The sequence below is a fragment of the Humulus lupulus genome, chromosome 6, assembly GCF_963169125.1.
Source record: "Humulus lupulus chromosome 6, drHumLupu1.1, whole genome shotgun sequence".
Taxonomy (NCBI): domain Eukaryota; kingdom Viridiplantae; phylum Streptophyta; class Magnoliopsida; order Rosales; family Cannabaceae; genus Humulus; species Humulus lupulus.
This window is the reverse complement of record NC_084798.1, coordinates 73,122,993-73,137,848: the sequence shown is the minus strand read 5'-3', so window position 1 is coordinate 73,137,848 and position 14,856 is coordinate 73,122,993. Positions and strand designations below refer to the sequence as shown.

The 14,856-nt window shown below is 36.0% G+C and overlaps 1 long non-coding RNA gene across 2 annotated transcripts; it reads left to right on the top strand.

Moving 5' to 3' along the window:
- The first annotated feature begins 8,054 nt into the window (after nucleotides 1-8,054).
- LOC133784074 (uncharacterized) lies at nucleotides 8,055-11,662 on the top strand. Of its 2 annotated transcripts, none has more exons than XR_009871112.1 (3): nucleotides 8,055-8,518; nucleotides 8,601-8,679; nucleotides 11,301-11,662. It is a non-coding gene; the product is annotated as an uncharacterized LOC133784074 (long non-coding RNA). The 2 variants fall into 2 exon arrangements; XR_009871111.1 differs by lacking the exon at nucleotides 11,301-11,662 and adding an exon at nucleotides 10,262-10,478.
- The last annotated feature ends 3,194 nt before the right edge of the window (nucleotides 11,663-14,856 follow it).

The window sequence follows — 14,856 nt, the reverse complement described above, 5'->3', positions numbered from 1 at the left end:
ATGGTCTAGCTTTCTTTTTCCTTTACCTGCACCACATAGCACCCGTGAGCCGAAGCCCAGCAAGAAAACTCAATATGCTCATGAACAATAATAACATGTCATCAAATCATAATGTGCATGCCTAGCAATAATAGCCTTAATCACGCATGCAAGCAGGTACAAATAAATGTTTGTGGAGTCCCGTGCTTTGAGTAGATGACTAGTAAGTCTCTCACTCTGAGGTAGATGACTAGTAAGTCAATCTCGGTCAGATGACTAGTAAGTCAATCCCGGTCAGATGACTAGTAAGTCAATCCCATTTAGATGACTAGTAAGTCAATCCCGGTCAGATGACTAGTAAGTTAATCTAGGTCAGATGACTAGTAAGTCAATCTCTGAGGTCCCATACCCTCCTAGCCATGTGACGTGTAGGTCACCTTAGTCTTTCCGACTCTGGCTCTAAGTAACTAGCCTTTAGACTAGACAAGCGCTTTGAGTTTTCATCAAACTTGAGGTCGGTCCGGCATTAATGCTCATGATGAGTCATCCAATGCAGATGTCGATTAGATCTAATCTTTTATCAGCTCTGTGTTCATGACGCTTATGCCGCTCCTGACTCTTAGGTCAATAACACACGACCAGTGCTCAGTACTATTGTTGAACTTAATTAGTAAGTCACAGCTTCACAGTCAGTTTTGACACCATTGACGATTCTGACTAGTAAGTCAGTGCCACACACAAGTAAGCAATGCTCCCAGGCATATATCATATGTCAAATATCCAAATGTAGGGCATTCAGCATGCTTACTTAACAATTACTAGCATAATTAAGATCATGCACAAACACAGAGACTCAAGCTCCGATTAATCTCATATTCAACATTCATGGCATGCCCTAACCACATGTTTCTCGTGCATCACATACTGGGTGCAGTTTTCTTACCTCTGGTTCAAGCGAGAAATAACAAATGAACGACCCTTGAGAACAATCGATCCTTTAATCCCTTAGCAGTCACCTAGTCATAACCAAATATGGGATTCCATCAGTAAAATAAATCAATAAAAGGTTCCCGGACCAAGACCTAGCCTCCGGGACATGAAAGCCCACTAAACTGGGTAGTAGGAACGATCCCGAGGCCTAAGGTTTGAGTTCCCATGACCAAAACACATTTATGGACAAAAATGCTCTTAAGGGCCGCAGCCCTACATTCACCATGCCGCGGCCCGCCTCCCAAAAAGAGGCATAGCCTCAAGCTCCTGCACCCTATGCCGCGGAATTGCCTCCCAAGCGCGCGGCATTGCCTCCCCATCAGCCAAAAACCCCTGTTTTCTCCCATCAATACCTCATTTTCCCCTCTTTTATTCCTTCCAAAACTTACCCAAACATCTCCAAATCCAAGCCAAGCATCACCACAACACAATCAACATTCCAACAACAAAACCCAAGCTTTGAACCACCAAAAACCACACCAATTACTCAATTCTATAATCAAAAGTTCTAACTCAAAACTAACTTCAAAACAGAGTAAAAACCAGAAATTTCATGGCTGAATCTTACCTCAAGCTCAAGATTAAACCCTCTTCAATGGCTGAACACAATCCTAAACCCTCAAGGTTTGATTCCCTAGCTTGAATCCTCAAATGGAACTTCAAAAATTCAAAGGGAAGTTGAAGGAGAAGATGAACAAGAGAAGAAACCAGCTGATTTGTTTTTGCTTAAGCTTCTTACATCTTCCTATGGATGATATATATCTTAAGGTCAAAAGACCAAAATGCCCCTAGGTCATATTTACTTTCTTAACAGCCCCAAGGGCAAAATCGTCATTTCCCGCCTATCTCGTTAATTATAATTAACACCCTCAAATTCCCAATACTTCCAATATTCTCAAATGCTAATAAATTATATCCCATTACCCTTTAATTCCCAGCAATGTTCTAATCCTCAAATCACCCCGAGACTCACCCCGAGCCCCGAGATTAACCCCGTTATGACTAGATCGAAAACTTGCATTCCATGATCGTCTCATGCTGAATGGCTCGAACAAATCCACATATAATGTGGTATTATTCATAATTCACCCACATGCATGAAAATACACAATTACGCCCTCAACGAGCCAAATTACCAAAATGCCCTTATAATTAAAAATGGACCCATATGCATGCATTTATCATCATATTATAATATAATTCACATAAACATGCATATAATTATTTAATGGCATAATATATCAATTATGGCCCTCCCGGCCTCCTAATCAAGGTCCTAAAACTTATTAGGAAAGTTGAGGCATTACACTTTTAGTTTGGTTCAAGGTGCTAAATGATAGAGATCTCATTTTAGTAATTAATATTAGTTTCCTGAAATATCATTTACAAAGAACTAAGTATTTTAAGGATAAAATACAATGAGGGGTAAAATAGTATTTTAGTCCCATCTCATTGTAGACAGTCTATAGAGGATTGAGTGACAATTATGGTTGTAACAATGGATAATTAAAAACGTATTTATATTGCTTATTGAACGTTCTATGAATTCAAGAGTGCAATTTTGAGTCTTTAGTGGAGTCACGAGGAATTAATAAGTTTGTAAATTTATTTGTTAAATTTATGATAACTTATTGGAGCTTGATTTCATAGGCCCATGGTCCCCATTGTACCTTGGATGAAATCATCTAGATAGTCTCAATTAATTGATTTAATTATCAATTAGAATTATCAAAGTTGACTAGGTCAATTTTGGATAGTTTCACAGAGTTGTGTAATTTGAGAAGAAAAGAGAAATTATGATAGATTTATTAATTAAGATAAATTGATATCTAAATTAATAAATAAGTTTAAATCAAGGTTCAAATTATAAATAATTAATTTGATAAAGTATTTAATTAATTAAATTAATTAATTAATTAAATCTATAGAAAATAATATAGGTCTTCATTTTAAGACCAATGAGCTTATAATTAAATGAAAATTCTCACAGGCCTAAAGTCCATGATAATTTCGACCTAATGGCAGATATTATCTATTATTTTATTGAGTTTTTAATTAAAATAAATGACCTAATTGAGCCTATAAAATGAATGCTAAGTGAGAGCAGAAATCAAATTTTGGAAAGACTTGTTTTGAGAAGATCAAAAGATATATTCTTGATGCTCTAGGTTTTAGATTCTCTCTACAACATAAGTCCTTTTATATGCCTCAATATTCTCTTCTATTTTTCTTCTATTTGTTTCTATCTCATGTGTTGAGAATTTCCCACTCTAGCCTAGGTGACTCTAATGATAATTTGGAAGGTTGTGAAGAAAATTGAAGAACGGTTTAGTTTCTTGGTGATACCCTACGACAGAAAGGATTCAAGGGATAGAGAAACTGAAGGAATGACTAATACATTCTGCTGCATATAATGTAAGCGTTCTTATCATTATCTCTGTTTAAATTTAATTGTAGAAACATGTTCTGGGTTGTCTTATATTAATGTGTTTAATATATGATTTACATGAAAATAATTAAGATCCTATATAGGTTTTTCCCAACAACTGGCCTCAGAGTCTTTGGTAATCTTTATTTTCATGCATGAACATGGTAAAAATTGAATTATTTGATGTGTTGAGTAATTGGATGGATTTCATGTTTTTATGAAGCATATTGATTCTTATGTGATTATTAGCAATTTTGGGTTATTTTATTGTGTTTTCTTTGCAAATAATGTTTATAAATGTTTTATTTGATGTGAAACATGGTAAAAATTCTTTAGAAAACGGTTTTGAGTTGAAAAATTACACAAAAAATTTTTGAATTTTTTTTTGAGGTTGTGGCCATGGCCTGGGTATTTGACGCTAGTGGCCGCAGCCACCATAAACCCTTGGCCGCGGCCTGCACACGATTTTTTCCTAGAAAAGTCCCGTGGTTGCAGCCACCAACTTTCATTGGCCGCGGCCTGTGATAAATTTTTTCTTAAAATTTGAATTTTGAATGTATTTTTTATTGGGTTAATACAAAAATATCAGATGTTTTCTATTATTTAAAATTATCTTTTTTGAAATACGATATTTTCGTTGTTTGATCGTTTAAAAAATAGATATTTTCTAAAAGATTCAAATTAAAATTTAAAAATAAGTTAACTAATTAATTTTAATATATATTAAAATATTAGAATTAAGTTATCAAATATTAAAGATATTTTTGAAATCTTTTATTTGAAAATAATAATATCTAATTATTAAATGGATTTTAATATTTAAATATTTTAAATTAAAATTTGTTTTTGAGTAAATATTTTTATAGATATTTGAATTTGTTTAACTGTTTAAGATATTTTTTCAAAAACAACATATAATATGTGTTTTAAAAATATTATAACTGGTTAAATTTTTAAAAATATCACATTTATCAAACCAATTAATAAAATATTTTTTTTAATAAATGAGATTTAAATTAACTTTGGTTAATTGTTGATAAATCCTATTTAAATTAAATTAATATTTTTAAAAATGACATAAACTAAGTTGATTGCTGATAAATGAAATTTAAATTAACTTTTGTTAATTGTTGATAAATTTCATTTAAATTGACTTATTTATTATTGCAAAAATTTAATTAATTCGAATTTTTGGATAAATTCTAAAAAATAAATTGTGGTATTTTTGCATAAATTCATAGAATTGCTCATATAGTAACATGATTAGGCCCATCCAATCATAACATGTCTGTGTTGCACTATATGTGGTATTTTTGCAATTGGGCTTAGATGCATACAGTGAACAATATGTTTGCTTAATATATAGATTTTGCTAAATAAATCATTCATAAAATGATAGATTTTATTTGGGCCCATTAGAAAATGTAAAATTTAAATTCATCTCTTGTGAGTGGTTCCACTTGTGAATGTCAATTTGATTTGCATGACTATAGTGAGTCGAATCAATTAATAACAATTAATAAAACGAATGTTTAAATTCCTGTCTTTTGGACCTTGTATGGAAGTATGGGGGCATTAGTAGTGGGAATGACATACTGGACCTAGCCCTCCTCCATACAAGCCCAATTGTTATGACCTATTTGCTTGAGTTTGACTTAATTGTATATGATAGTTATAATAGTTTAACTTAAATATTGATTAGCAACAAATTAATTCTAATTTAATTGAATTTGTTTCAATGTGACACTTTAGAATTAATAGAAAATTATAGGACTTTGATTTTAAAATTTTAATTTTATAATTTTTGGAGAACCACAGTCACTAATTTTGAAAAATTAATAATAATAAAAATATTATTTCTTAATTAATAATGAGCTTACCTTAAGAATTAATACTTGATCTCCACCTTTAGTTTAACAAGGTCAATAACTTAATGGGGCCTCAAGACACTTTGACTCGTCCCCCTACTAAAGGTGTTCATTAGTTATTTTGACAAGGTTAGAATTCGAAAGATAGATAACTATACGTCAAATTCTACTCGACTCACCCCTACAGTGACTACTAAGACTAAATCTATTGATTATTGAAACCGTGGGTCAGGCTCATAAAATAAGAGATTTTGTTTTCTTATTTTGATCGAATATTAGGTTGTTAATAATGGTGTCCATTATTAATGAGTTTACAACTCTATTTAACTAATCATATTTTTTTACTCTCGCCAACCGGGACAACAATATCATAGATTAGTTAAAAACCTAACGAAATAAATATATGATTATTTTGGTATTTTTTCCATATCTTACATATTTATGGTATATGTTGTGCTATTTCTTGCAATTAGAGTGAATAGAAGTTTTATTGAGCAATTGTGATTGATTTCTATTTTATTGATAATATGTAGTTTTATGTATGGCTGTGTTCACTTTCATCCTTTCTCAACTTTCTATGGAGAAACTCACTGGAGAAAACTTCCTTAAGTGGAAGTAGAATATCAACATAGTGTTGATTAGTGACAACGCCAAGTTCGTCATTACTAAGGAATCCTCGGAAGTTCCAGCTAAAGGAGCTACCAAGACTGTTAGAGACAAATATGAGCATTGGCAAGTGACTAATAACAAGGCACGGTGCTACATGTTGACTAGTATGGTTGACACTCTGAAGACAAAGATGGAGAATGTCGAGACGACCTACGAAATCATGGATCAGGTCCAAGACATGTTTGATGCAAAGTCTGTGCATAATTATTTTGAGGCCACCAAGAAATATGCAAATGCTCGAATGGCACTGTCTCAGCACGTTCGTGATCACCTGATCAAGATGACCAACTACTTTTAGGAAGTTGACCTGCATGGAGTAATTATAGATGAGGAGACTCAAGCCGGCTTAATCCTAAACAATCTTTCTCCAACTTTCCTATCGTTCACCATAAACTATGTGATGAATAACTCAACTATGGTCTGACGCTACTCATGAACAAACTTCAGACTTTCGAGTCTATCATCGGTGGACCAAGTAAGGGAGGAGAAAATAAGACTAGTGTTGCTCCTGATCCAGCTAAGGCTGAAGCAAACCAAGATTCATCTTCGAAAGCTGGAAACAAGAGGATAGATGGACAAAATACCAACCCCAAGACTGCAAAGACGAGTGCACAACCAAGTGCACAGACGCCTAAGGGAAAGAAAAGAAAAACAATAATGGTAAAGGTAAGTGTTTTCACTGCAAAGATAAAGGGCATTGAAATTAGGATTGCCCTAAGTTTCTAACAGCGAAAAACAAAGGTAATGATTATAGTTCATATATCTTTGAAACATGTGTTTTAGAGAATGATAAATCCATTTGGATTATTGATTCTGGATCTACTAACTATATTTGTAACTCTTTACAACTTCTTGAATCGTGGGAGGAAGTGGATGAAGGCGGCTTAAAGCTTAGAGTTGGGAACAAAGCGTTCATTATGGTCCAAGCTAGAGGAAGAACTCGCTTGAAGTTTGGAAATAAATATTTAATTTTGAAAGATGTATTTTTTATTCTGAATTTTAGTAGAAATTTAATTTCAGTTTCCATGTTGCAATTAGAATAATTATTTATGACTTTCACAAGTTTTAATATATCTATTTCTTTCTATGGATCACATTTTGTATTGCATGTTTAGAAAAAAGACTTTATATTCTGTGACCTAACGAACCCCTCACTCTTAACAATGATTTATTCAAAATAGCTAAACCTAGTACCAATAAACGTCAAAAGACCGATAACGATAACATGGCGTATTTATGGCATTTGAGACTAGGTTACAATGGCTATGATAGAATTCAAAGACTTACAAAGGATGAACCTTTGAGGGAACTCACCTTAGGTGAATTACTTGTCTGTGAATCTTTTCTAGAAGGCAAACAGACCAAGCATCCATTCTCCGCAAAGGGTGATAGGGCCAAGGAACCACTTGGACTTATTCATTTAGATGTTTGTGGACCTTTGAATGTACAAGCCAGGGGTGGTTTTGAGTATTCCGTCACTTTTATTAACGATTACTCTAGATACTCATGTCTTTACCTAATGCATATGAAATCAGAAACATTTTCAAAGTTTCAGGAATTCCTGTCTATGGCTCAGAACCAATTAGGTAAAACATTAAAGATCTTGCGATCTGATACGGGTGGAGAATATTTGGATATGCAGTTCCAAGATCATTTTACTGAACTTGAGATTTTATCACAACTTACTGCCCCGGGTACTCCGTGTAACGTCCTACGTTTTTGGGTACCTTTAAACGACTCGGGTCGGGATTTTTCCCCCGGGTTAAGAATATTATTTTAAATAATATTATATTTTGTTTGTAAGTATTCCATGAGTTATTGCTAGCCAAAATATGAATTTTGTGATTTTAGAAGTCAAGATAAGACTTTCGGTCCTGGACCGACACAAAAACCCTGATCGGGTAAAAATCTCGGAAAATAAAACGAAAAATCATGAAAATTATATTTTGGGCATAAAATACATTCATAAAAGTTAAAGTATGGTAAAAAATAATAAACCTAAAAGAAAATGGAAATTTTAGGGCATTTTGTGTTAAATGCCTAATTTTGCCGAAATGGGGAATTTTATTCCATGAATGGACATTAAGTTAAATTTTATTATGTGATTAATTAAATTAAATGTGAGAGACATTTAATTTAATTAATTAATGTTAAGTTTGGTGATTAAAACTTAATAAGAGTGAAAAAGGTGTCAAAAGCCAATTTGGACTTTTCTTCTTATAAACCCTTATTAACCTTTATAAAAAAATAAAAAATAAATAAAAAAAATTAATGGTCACATATATGGAAAATGGTGGCTGGCCATGTGCTATTTTAGAGTGGTGTGAACCCAATTTTATAAAATTCAAATCCCATTTAATTAAGAAGTCAAGTGGGCAAGTGGGTAGAAAAGCACTCAAGTGTTTTGTGATATTTTGAAGAGTTGTGTGAGCCATTCTAACCCCCAAATCCGACCACTCTCCCTCCCTCATTCACTCTCATCTGATTTTTGAAGACTCTCTCAAGTGTTCTCTCCATTTGCAACCCCAAGAACACCAAAGAAACTTGGAAGCTAAGTCTTGGTCTAGGAAGGGTTTTCCCTAAGGTAAAGTTTCATTAATCTAGACTTTTGTAAAGTTTTAAGCATAGAGTTTCAAATAGCTAATTGACTATGTTGTTGGGGGAAGTTTGTTAGGGTTTTTGAAAGGTTTTAAAGGAGTCAAAGCTTATAGGAAGGTCCAAACCTTAAGCAAGAACACCAAAGAGGTAAAAAGTTTACTTTTGATGATTTTGTTGTAGGGTTTTTAGTTTTAAGCATTATTTTGTATATCTAATGCTTAGAGTTTCTTGTTGATGATGTAATAAGGTTATGGTAGTTGTTTAATAATTTTTATGATGCATGAGTATTGATTTTTGAAAATGGGAACCAAAACCCCCAAGGGTTTTGTAGGATACCCTAAAACAAAACATGTTTTGAGCTGTGACTTCCAAGGGGTCAAGCAGCCACTGTATATTGTTTTTGTAAAATTAAATTGTACTGTGATGTTGTTGAGATTGAGTACATAAAATTGAGCTTTTGAAACACAAAAAAATGTTTAGAAATGAGTAAGTTATGCTATTTCAAAGATTAGGTAAAAAACTGTTTTTTCGTATTCTTATTTTTGGAACCAAGTTTGGACAGCCACTGTATAGGTGAAATGAACCCAGTTTTTTCTAAAATTTTGTGGACATATTACTTGCATAACCTATTATTCCACTGTAAAATTTGGTAAGAAAATATTGAACGGTTTGAAATTTATTAACTGTCAAAGTTTGGAAAAAATAAGGACTTGAAAATAATGTCATTTTTACCTCATTGTTGGAAAATGATTTCACCAATCAAAAATGCTCATTTTGACCTAAGATTTTTCAAAGACCTAAATGGCATAACAAAAATGGAATTGGAAAATTTTGGTAACAATTGGGTAAGTAAATTTCAAGTTATGAACTAACGAAGTATGTAGTTAAAAACGTGAAAAATAGGTTTTTCACACTTAGTGTAAAAATGAGATTTTGGAACATAAGGTAAAAAGTAAAATTTTGTTTATTTCAAGATATAAAATGGTAAGTCTTGAAATCATATTTTCACTAAAATTTACCCTTTGAGTTTAAATGAATTATTTTTATTAAAGAGTTTTTATTCTTTCTAAAAATAAGAGATTTAATTTATTAATAGTTAATAAATTAAAAGAGGGATTAAAACCCTATATTTTGAGAAAAATAATTAAATAAATTATTTTCCTAGTAAGTAAAATTGATTAATTGCTTTTGGAAAATTAATTAGTCAAGATGAGAAATTTATAACGGTTTTCCTAATTAAGACAAATTAGGCAATTTTCTTAAAACGGTTTTTAGATATTAAAACCTTAAGAAAAATAAAAGGAAAATTTAAAGAGTTTATTTTCTTTAAAAATAATTAAGGAATTTATTTGTATTTTCTGGATATAATACCGGCTAAAATCTTACATATTTTAACCGACTAGTCGAAAGTGCGGGTTAATAGCGATACCTGGAAAGAATAAGATTTTTAGCGGATTGTGGGAAATACCATTGTGATACCCGAGCCTAAGTATCGAGACCTTAGGATAGGTCTCCCCGAGACTTAAGGTTTAGTCTCGAATATTTTGTATAACTTTCCTTAATAAGTTTAAAACCAAATAAGGATTGTGGGAAATACCATTGTGATACCCGAGCCTAAGTATCGAGACCTTACAAATGACTTTTATTAAAATGACCAAACTGCCCAAAATAATAATAATGAATTATGAGTGCCATAATTAATCCGAGTATACTGTATGGATAACTACAGTATTGGCTAAGCGTAACTGGACTGAACGTTGGAGGGTGAAAACTTGCTGAGCGCTAAGGACTCCAAGTAAGTCAACTTATATTGTATGGCTGCAACATGAAATGATTATTGTCTTGTATGTTAGTATAGGGATACATGCACATGTATAGGCTGTCATAGAAAGTTTCTTAGAGACGTTAGTCTAGTGAGTGCTGATTTAGAAAATATGAACGGTAGAAGTCCGTCATATCCTAGACGGTTGATCCCCGTCACACTGCTTGATTTATTTATGTCCGGTTCATTACCACGACGAGTGGCCATGAGATGAGGATAAGCTGGTTAAACCTAGGGGCGCCAAGATAAATGGGACCTAGGGGCCCTCATGCTTACTTAATCATTGGACGGTTAGAATCCGAGCAAGTGCTCTGATAAGTTATTCCCGGATTGCAGCCGTGAATATTGGCCATTCCGTGAGAGTGCCTAGAGATACTAGGGGTTGCCAAGATAGAGTGAGGTTGAACACCCTAGGGGCAGCTGCTCACCAGCACCACTGATTAACATAGAAGTCTCCGTAAAACCGTGTAAATTGGATTACGCTCTTGGATAAGTAGCGATGCCCTAGGTAACACGATAGTTACCCTTGATGAAAATATTTATTGGCTAGATCTTAGTGTGGAGACTCGGTTCTCTTTTACAGATTAGCAATTATGTTGGAGGGCGCGTTACGCATGAATTGTTAGAAATTGTCGAGCGTTGGTCTCGAATTATGTTGTGATATAATATATCTGCTTGCTCTGGGATTTTCTGAGTGCAGGGATATAATTGTTGATAAGATATAGTTGTGATATAATATATCTGCTTGTTCTGGGATTTTTATCTAGATATGAATTAATTTATCCTTGGTTATCAGGCATGACCATAAGTTTGCTAGGACGCTTTAGCGTTCTTGAAATTGATTGTGTAGGGTCCGGATGGGTCCGGATCCCTATTTCTCTATCTGCTTTGTTTGAAAGTTGATCTTACTAAGCATTTTCGCTTACCTAGTTGTTTCATGTTGTAGGTAAGAGCAAGGGCAAGGCAGAGCAGTGAGCGCTGGAGTCTTCCTTGCAAATGTACATGTGGACTGACCTTTTGGGAAGCCGTTTTATTTTTGGAAATGTTGTGTAATTTTCCTAAACTAGGCTCACTCTACTCTTTATAAAATATGTTGAAACTAAATGTTAAGTATGGCCATACGACTTTTTAATTTTTTTTTTTTTTTTTATACGGGTTTTTGAGACATTTTGTTAAATGAAAACATTTATATTTCCGCATTATCGAGTCTTGAAAATCCGGGTCGTTACAGTTGGTATCAGAGCTCGAGTTGAGCCGGTTCTGTATACAACCCACATGTACATTTTGCAAAGATAGACCAGCACTCACTGTAAGTACTGTTTCTTCCTTTAGTGTGTTGTTTTCTTTTTATTCACCTCAATTCTATAAATTGTAGGTTATGGTCGTATACCTGAGATAGGTGACCCTGTGATAGAAAAACTAGCCATGATCCCTTCGCCTAGAATCAATTTTCTGTAGACCCTTTAACGATGAGAATTCCTTGCCACTTTGAGTACGAATGACGACATTGGTGTGCCATTTGGCAATGTACGCAGTACATGACAGAAGTCTTCAGTAGAGCCAGAGGAGGATCCCGAGCAGTCTGATGAGGATACCGACATAGAGCTGGATATGATGATGGATAACTTAGATTAGGTTATGCTGTGAGGGTCTTGTTGATACATTTTGTAAAGACCTTGCAAAACTACTAGGTTGTAGGACTTTGGTGTAGTTGTAGCTGAGAACCTGCCAGTGGAGGAAGTGGCTAATGAAGAACTCGGCGACGGGGAAATTTCTTATGAGGAGCTGATGGACCAGACTGAGGAAGATCTCGAGGAGGATCCAGATGGAGGTCCTGATATGGCCGCTGACAGCGACACCGACTAGGTGTTAGGCGCTGCACAGGTGTTAGAAACCCACCTAGTTTTGAAATATGTACCTACCTTGTATATGATTAAGGAAATTGTAACTGGTCTAGCAGGGATATAAGTCCATTTTTTTTTAGGGCTAATTTTGTAAATCCCTTAGACTTGCCAACCCAAACTTCAAACATTGTTGTATATGGTATAGGTTATGAAATGAAGTTGCTAACTTTTGTTAAAAAGTGTTGATTGCTTGTTGTGCTTGATATGCTTGGCGTGTTTAATTAGGTTGATTGACTATCTGTGTCAATATTAACTTCTCGTCCTTATGCGCTTAAGAGCTTTTGATTGAAATCAAAAAATTGGTAAGGACAAGAGCTAAAAGAGGAAGGGGTGTTGCTGGCCGAGGCCAGGCCACACCTGCTGATAGAGCTCAGAATGCGCCTGCCGCTAGAGCTCCAAACCAAGCTGATAGAGTTCGCGAGATAGCCGAGCAGATGAACAATCTGCAAAGGCTAGTGGAGACGCAGGGAGCTCAAATAGAAAGAGGGCAAAAGAGACAGGAGGACGCTGATGCCCTCCAAGCTGATAGATTTAACACCCTTTTTGGGACGACTCCCCATGCCACCCAATAATGCTCGGAACAACGAAGTACCACCTGCAAACAATGAAGAACAAAACCTTGGCCCGCAGGTTATCATTGAGCAACTTGTACAGCCAGTAGAAGCGCCAAGAGCTGCCCGAGCAAAACCTATATCAGAAAGGTTCGGGAACCAAAATCCACCTATATTCGAGGGGAGCAGTGACTCTTCAATGCCAGAGGAATGGATTAGTATTTTGGAAAGAATCTTCGACTTCATTGGAACTACTTAGAGAGAGAAGGTAGTCTGCGCGACCTATATGAAGATGCCCACATCTGGTGGGATGCAGCCAAGAAAGGGCATAATGATGCCGAGATGGAATGGTTAGAGTTCTTGACCTTGTTCAATGGCAAGTACTTTAGTAAGGCGGTGATTGAGTACAAAGTGAATGAGTTCACTAGTCTGAAGCAGGGAACATCGAGCGTGCACGACTACGTTCGAAAATTTGACCAACTGTCTAGGTTTGCGAAGAACTAGGTGAGCACTGAAGAGAATAAGACCTGGAGTTTTATGAAGGGCCTACGCAGAGACATTGCTAGGTGTGTAGACACTGGTAGAACTGGCCCAGAGACGTATGCTGAAGCTGTGGAACGGGCTCTTCGCCAAGAGTCTTGGGCCGTGTCAGACAAGCCAGATCCACAGAAGAACGAAGACAGGAGGTACACTCCCAACAACCCCGGACAGTTTCAGGCCAATCAGAATGGCCCAAGGGGAAGGTTCAACCCGAGGTTCGGCCAGAACTCGGAGCGAACAAACAATCCAAGAGGCACAAGACCGAGTTTTGGGGGAAATAACAAAAGAAAAGGGGGACCTCCCAATCAGGCAATGGATAGTCACAACAAACAGCCGAGACGTGGGTTTGAACAATGGCCACTGTGCAACAAGTGTAACCGCCGCCATCGGGGCGAGTGCGGGGTCTGTTTTAACTGTGGAAAGCCAGGGCACTTTGCTAAGGATTGTCGAATGCCAGCCAAGGGCAATGGAAATGACCAACATAAACAAATTGGAGCTCCGCCTTGAGTTTATGCGCTTACACAAAGCGACAAAGGAGCTGGCCCATCTGAAATGGTTTCAGGTCAGATTTCTATCGCCCAAACCTCAGCATATGCATTAATGGATACTGGTGCATCACATTCTTTTGTATCTGCATCCTTTGTGGAAAAATTAAATAGAAGTCCTGAGCCGATGCCTGTTATATGTGGGGTATCCTTGCCTTCGGGTGAGGATATGCTGGTGCGGACATGGGTTAGAGTCGTACCAGTTTGGGTTGAAAATCGTGAGCTAATGGTGGATCTGTTAGTCTTGGACCTACATGAATATGATGTCATATTTGGGATGGATTGGTTAACCAAATATGGATCAGTTATCAATTGCAAGCGCAGAAAAGTGGTCTTCACCCCAGCAGGAGAAGAACCATTCGAGTTCAAGGGAACGTCAAGAGAAAAGAAGTGTCCCATGATTTCTGCGATAAAGGCGAGAAAAATGCTGAGTGACGGGTGCATCAGTTTTCTGGCAAACATAGTGGATAAGGATAAAGAAACGAGTCAACAACCATCGGATGTACTGGTTGTGTGCAAGTTTTCTGATGTATTTCCTGAAGATCTCCCAGGGATTCCACCAGACCGAGAGATTGTGTTTGAGATAGAGTTGATTCCGGGAAATGCGCCGATCTCAAAGACTCCTTACAGAATGGCACCAGCTGAACTCAAGGAGTTGCAGTCACAACTGCAAGAGTTACTGGACAAGAAGTTCATAAGGCCAAGCCATTCTCCATGGGGAGCCCCGATCTTATTCGTTAAGAAGAAAGACGGTACGATGAGAATGTGCATTGACTATCGGGAGTTGAATAAAGTGACGATCAAGAACCGATATCCATTACCGAGGATCGACGATCTTTTCGATCAACTACAAGGAGCGTCAGTATTTTCCAAAATAGACCTGTGATCAGGCTATCATCAGCTCAAGGTTAAGGAGACGGATATACCAAAGACGGCCTTCAGAACGCGCTACGGTCACTACG